Raw genomic sequence first — 7,036 nt, forward strand, 5'->3', positions numbered from 1 at the left:
TCCAACATGGATGTTGTGGTAGAAATTTCCTTTGCCAGGTAGCGAGTTGCTAATTTTCAGAATTTTAGACTCAGCGTGATGACTGAGATCTCTTTTCAATACATGCTTCACGGAGACAAGATCCAGAGTGCTCTCTGCAGTCTTACAAATGTTACTGACTTAAATAAAGAGTGGGTGTCATATACTTTTACAACAGCTGATAATTAGTCCCTCCCAAAACAATGACCCCCTGAGGAGGTTTGGGTTGATAATACCTTTACCAGGACAGTGCCCCCCTGATGTTTTATTGGGACATTACCTTCCTGTAACACCTCAGGCAGAGAGAACTGCCCCACATATGACTTTCTCACCCTCACCCCAAAAGGGGATTCTCCTTTCCTCCTCTCACATCCTGATACGGTCTTTACAGAGCATTAATACTGAATGTGAAAACTATGTAATTTCTCACAATGTGAAACACCAAATTTCTTGAGTGCCCTCTAAAGATTAGGCAGGGTGCAAAAATGCTTGTGTGTGTGTGCATTTCATGCAATGCAAAACTTATCAACAACAGTTTTTTTTTCATACATGTCATTTAAACTCCAGACTAATCCCCACAGGTTACTTGTAATCTCAGTGCAATCTGAGGAATCCCTCTCCAAATAAACAGAATTAGCAACATCATTAAGACCATTACCGAGCAGTGTGTGACACGGTGGGCTCCTGGCTGCGCTGTCAGAGTAAATTGGCCAAACCTGGCGAACAAGGGAGGTGATGTAATCTAGGTGGAAATGTGATCGGACAGGCTTATTAGAGTTTACTCGGGTGTTTAAACTAGGTAAGCATGTTTAGCATAATGTGAGGCCTGGATTTGTTTCTGATCCAAGGCTGTATGGTAAATGTGTTCACTGGCAAACTGTTTCAAAGAGCTGTTGTTTATGTCTATCCATCATCTTGAAAGTCACGATACTGCTGTCAGTCTTTACCGTTGTTTTCCAATCCACATGTGCTGACCTTGCCAGTCACATAGAAATCTGAACTTTAATGAAAACATTCAGCCGATGATATTACCTCCTGACTTGTTAAGTGTTTGCTATGCCTCCGGCCACATGTAACAAAGTCCTTCCACAAATATAATTTCACTAAGTAGTTTTAATGACTGGTTAAAGCTGGAGATGAAAGGGCTTGGCTGGCAAGGCCACAAAAATAACTGAGAACAAATTTTGCATGAAAGCGACTCTTTTTCAGGGTTATTGGCGAGACTTTGATTAAACACTGGTAGACCATAGAGCTTTTTGGAGCTGAATGTGTCAGTGATGTTGGCAGAGATTCAGGCCTGCTCACTTACAGCAGGAATTAACCCAGCCTCTACAGCTCTCCCAACACGGCCCTCCTGCCTCTGATAAGTGGCGAGTGTGGTGAACAACTAAACTGAGAGTAGAACCATTTTTACATTATTTTGACAGATGGTACCCGTGTTCTTGTGGGAGAAGACCACAGCAAGCATCCAAACGAACAACTCATGTGAAGCTGTTTGTTTTATGGCCCTGACAGTTTTAGCCAAATCTTGATTTTTTTTCTGAAATCAAGAACACCTTGTCTGTGCTTCTTGTTTGGATAAATACCTGTGAGCTATTCATCCTGACCCAATGGTTTGGAGATCATGTTGATTTTAAGGTGAAGGAAGACATGCACAACAATCTTTTTACTTGTATGTAATCTATACTATCAGAGAAAAAAGCTTAATGGTGTGGCTATTTGTAGCTCAACGAAAGCCAATATGGGCCCACTGTGTCAGATCCTGAAAAATTAGAACAGAAAAGTTGCTGTATGAATGTTGACAGAAAGCAATGTTAGCCTTTGTTTTGACAGCTGATGTTAGCATTCAACCACTCCCATCATAACACAATTGGAAAGGTGTAACTTATGATTAGTGCCGTCGAGTCCATCATTCAAATTAATCACAAGCTTTGTGATTAGTTAATCAAAATAAATTGCACATGCCAACACTGACTAAAAGCATTTCAAAATAGTTCAATGCAAATGGTTTTGGTGGGCGTGTGAATAATTTAATAAATGGACATTCTAAACTGGAGGTGATATGTCAGGCTTTAAGTACTCCATGGAATGAAAATTCCTTGCTGCATAAATTGCACAAAATGGTGCTCTGTCAACAGTTCTAATGTGTTTTTTGAAATCACCATTCCAGTGTGTTTCCTGACAAGGTTCTATCATTTTTAAAAAGGAAGAAAGAAAGGAAGAAATGAAGATAAAGTGTCGCTACAGTAGATTCTACATTAGAATCTGGGACTTTGATAATCCACCATTGGCTTCTGGTGTTATAACAGGCTGGACTCACTGGATATAAGACCTGTACACAGTCATATCTGCATCATATCAGTGTTTTCTAGTTTAATGTCTGTATGAGCAGAATATGTCAGAGACATGAAGAGAATACACACAACAGGTGAGGGGCAGTTGCTTTCTTTCACTCCTATCTATCTCCCTTGTGCTTTCTCACTTATTCATAGGGGATAAATGAAAATCGCACCATCATATTGATAATTATCAAAGGCAAACTCCATGTAAACAGGGCAGGCAGGAGTTGTGATGCAGCAGCAATGCAGCCCATATGCCTGGGAGCCATCTTCAGAAAAACCCTCCCAACAGAAGCATGGCTCCGGAGAGGTTCAGATGCCAATAGGGTCCCAGTTGACACTCCTACTGTACCTGCATCTGGGGTCCCAGTCTCTGCATCTTGTATTTCCCTGGGTCAGCGATACACCTCCCGGTCCTGAGTGTCTTCCTGGGTTTGCCTTAGTCCCTCCAGGTCCTGCGATAGCAATGCAGCCAACACTGTATTCATGCTAATATCCATGCTATTTCTATCCATGTTAATGATGTTAAGACAGAAAGAAACACTGGCTGCAATGGGACTTTTACATTCAGTATGCTCAGCAGTGTTTAGTCATCTGCCTTCATCATGTTTACAAAGCTTCTGTGGAACGTGAGGGGAATGTGTTAGGTGATGTGAGATCAAGGGGGTAATAGAGTGTGATTAAAGGAGAACTTTGGTCGATTTAATCATGCAGCTTCATTGCTCAAGCTACCCTTGACTTGCCAGTACCGAAGACGTGAACACATTTGGTCCAGCCATTACAGGGCTCCGTGAATGGAAAGTTAGCATTGACAGCTAACAGCATAGGGTCAGAAATTTACACTGTGTTTTAAGCTTCTTAACATGCTCAACATCTCACCCCAAAAGTTATGCAACATCAGCAGATACCTTACAACACAGCACTGTAGCGTGTATGACTCAAAATGAATAAAAAAGTAGTTAAAACGGTGTGTTTGTGCAAGGAGCTACATACCAGTTTGTTCACATCCATGTCTTCCGGTAGCTAGACCAAACTAGTCAATTCATCTAGCGTGCGTGCCCTCATTGGCGGAGACAGAAATGTATTCCAGCATTTTCGTTTTTCTGTTCATAACGTACTCGTCCATGTTGCAGCCTGTCATGAGCCATGAGCCTTACAATAGCCTGTTAAGCCTGTTGAGCACACGCTCGACGGATTGACTAGTTCTAGCTTGAGCAATGAAGCTGCATGTTTGAATCGACCGAAGTTCTCCTTTAATCTGCGTTATTCTTTCAAAGTGATTTCTTTTTTTTAAATGAATCTAATTGAAGGTTGTATTGCTGTTATATTGACAGCTTTAACTATAATTGTGGTGTTAACTCAACAATGATGAGATGCTGATAGCATGAACAACTGCGTTTACTTAAATGACTTACTTAAGTTAACATATTTCTCAGTAGCTCCACAGTAGCTGCACAGTATCATACCATATCGTACATAGTAGCTGCCATCTTGTGAACTCTACCTGCAGCCTGTTAACTACAACCTGACTTAGTAACGGTGCCCCTTGTGGTACAAATTAGGAACAATATATCTGTTGCACACAAGAACAGAACACACAGAAATGTCATTTTGAAATATCACACATAAGATCAGACATCTTGGACACATGTATTTAACATAAATCCACCCTGAGTGTGACGTCAGAAGAAAATGGCAGGCTTACAGAGGTGGAAGTTAATGAAAATTAATGCTACATTAAAAAGCACAAGTACGAGTAAAAAAAATCTTAACAGAAAAGAAGATCACGCAAATCTGCAGAGGCATGTTTCGGTAAGTACTTGAGATGTTACATTGGTAGCTAGCTCAAACAAAGTTTTTTTTTTTTTTTTTTTTAAATGGCTAACAACACATTGTCAATTTGCAATCCTGATTCATGACATTGGTAATTTTGATTAGCACTGTCAACCTGTAGGTTGTAGGGCACTGATGTGTAGAAGCTCACTAGCTGCTAGTCTGACCATCTGGGCTGTGAACATTAGCCTCTGTGGAACAAATAGGCTATGCCCCACTGAAATTGCCACTGGTTTGAATGGAAATTGGTGTCTGAATTTACAGTTGCATCAAATGTATTAGCAGTGTGAATGGTAAAGAGCTTAGTATTATTGGAGAGGGTTGTAGTGTGAGGCTCTTTGACTGCTCTGGCAGTAATTACTGTCAGATAGCATTCTATGGCACTTGTCCAGTTTCCAAGAGCAGAGGAACACAGACACAGAGGAATCTGACTGTGTTGAGGATGGGAGCAACAATGGGCAACAAATGAGACATCTTTAGGAAAGTGTCTACTGTCAGATGTCACTATGACTGCAGAAAAACCTTTTCTGAAAACCTTTTCTTTCTTCTCAGAGGAAACATCCATCTAAGCTGACAGCTTTCAATCAAGCAAAGAGTCCATCCGACCTCAAATCCACCAGCACCAAACCCAAGCAAGCAGGCAAAAATAACAAATGCAATGTCAGTGGGAGGCAACCGCCGTGGTTCACAGGGAAAGATCGACAAGCTTGCTCTCAGGTTTATTTGTGAGGGTCTTCATCCATTTTCTTTTGTCAAACGACCTGCTTTCAAAGGCCTAGTCATGACAGTCAGTCAGGGTCATTTCTAAAGCCACTGTCCGGAGCAGAATAGAGGGAACTGCTAATCAATTGAAGAATAATGTTGTACTGCAACTTAGTAAAGTCAGCTATATGACACCACCACAGATTGTTGGACCCCGCACCAGCAAAGTTTCATTAGGGTGACCGCTCGCTGGATAGATGAGGGAACCTTAAAGGGGAGAGCCGCTGCACTTGCATGCAAGATGCTAAAGGGGTTTCACACCTTTGTTGTTGCTGCAATATAGAATAAGGAGGAAAGAGTTAAGAACCACCATGTATAGTGGCTCGAACTTTGTTAAAGCATTCAGTGTGTTTGTTGAGCAGATCCAGTCTGAAGATGCAGAGTCAGAGTCAGACCAAGAGTCTTCTGAGGAGGCTCATGCCCATTACCTGGACACCTTCAGCATCCTGGAGAAAGGTAATGGCTTGGTGTACCAGCTTCCCACACACCAAAGGTGCATGCCACTTGTTAAACTTAGTTGCCACAACAGATGCATACATGAAGGAAAAACAAACAAACAAAAAAAAAAAAACCATGTGGAATAGGACGGGTCATACATGGAAGCAGAAGCTGTGGAAGATAATTGCCAGCTACAGCTCACGTGGCCAAATCAAATGAGGTGGTATTCAACATTCATGAAAATGTGAGTTTTAATTAGCATATTAACAGTATGGAATGTTCATCAATAAATGACAGATTAATCACAAGTGAATAACAGTGCATGAAGCTACCTTGTATGTTTCTGTATTTTCCATACTTGTCTGGAATTGCTTAATTACAGTTTCATACTTGGCTACACATTTCAAACTATTCCTGCTTGATTTGCTAACAATTATATGTATCTGGTCTATGTTATACAGGTTGAGTCAAGCAGAGTCATTCTCTGACTGAGTAGTGCTCAGTGATGAAACCTGGGGTAATGGCCTAGAACATTCTTCAGTTGGAGAACAACACACACTTAGGGTGGCTTCTTCCAGTGATTGTTCAACTGCAAGTGATACTCAGAAGGCAGGAGACATCCTCCAGGATGTGTCAGCCACTCATCAGAGCTATTCAGGATGGAGTCCAAAAGCGTTTTGGTGAGATGATGCAGGGCCCAGAAGTGATCGCTGCGGCAATACTTCTAGCGAAATTCAAAACCACCTGGCACAGAGGCCTGATCTCGTTGAAACAAGTGTGATATCATTATTTATTATTTTATAATATTGTACTGTCATATATAATTACTTATTTAGTCAATACAATGTTAAAAGTCCTATACTGTAAGTCTCTCAGCTCAAATTCACGAGTTCATAACAAGTTAGAAGTTTATTTAAACATGTTTTACCACCACTGCTATAACAACATAATTTCTCAGTCTGGGATCATTAAAGTGTTTCTATTCTATTCTATTCTATTCTATTCTATTCTATTCTATTCTTTATCATTAGATATTAAGCATGCAGCCTGCCATCAGAATATGCCCCTGACAAATACATTTAAATTTTTGGTCATTTATGATGATGTTGTGTTTGAAGAAAAGAAGGATGGCACTCAGAACTAACAATTTTGGCACTTTCAATTGTTGTATTGTTTGAAAACGTTTTATGGGATGGTCTGAACTAAAAGTTGCACATAATACCTTTCCAAGGGTCTTAAATGTCCTGTGTTGACGTTGACGCTGTGTTATGTTGTTATTGCTCTTACATGTGTATTGATTTTTCTTTAATCAAAAACAAAATAGTTTTGGATTTATGACCCTTTGTTCTGTTTTGAAAACATGCCTTGGTTTTATCGTTTTTTAAATGTAACTTAGTAACTTTTACTTAAAGTAGATTTTAAATGAACTGCTTTTTACTTTTCGTTGAATAGATTTTCAGACAGGTAATTTCACTTGTGCTTGAGTAACATTTCATCAAAGTATTGGTACTTTTACTTGAGTACAATATTTTAGTACTTTTTCCACCTCTGAAGGCTTATACCTGTTACTTCAGACTAGCATCCAGTTAATCAGAACTTCTTCAATGGAGACAGCTGCCCTCTGCTTTTGGAAGTGAGGTTAATGA

This window comes from Acanthopagrus latus, chromosome 6 (assembly GCF_904848185.1).
Source record: "Acanthopagrus latus isolate v.2019 chromosome 6, fAcaLat1.1, whole genome shotgun sequence".
Taxonomy (NCBI): Eukaryota; Metazoa; Chordata; class Actinopteri; order Spariformes; family Sparidae; genus Acanthopagrus; species Acanthopagrus latus.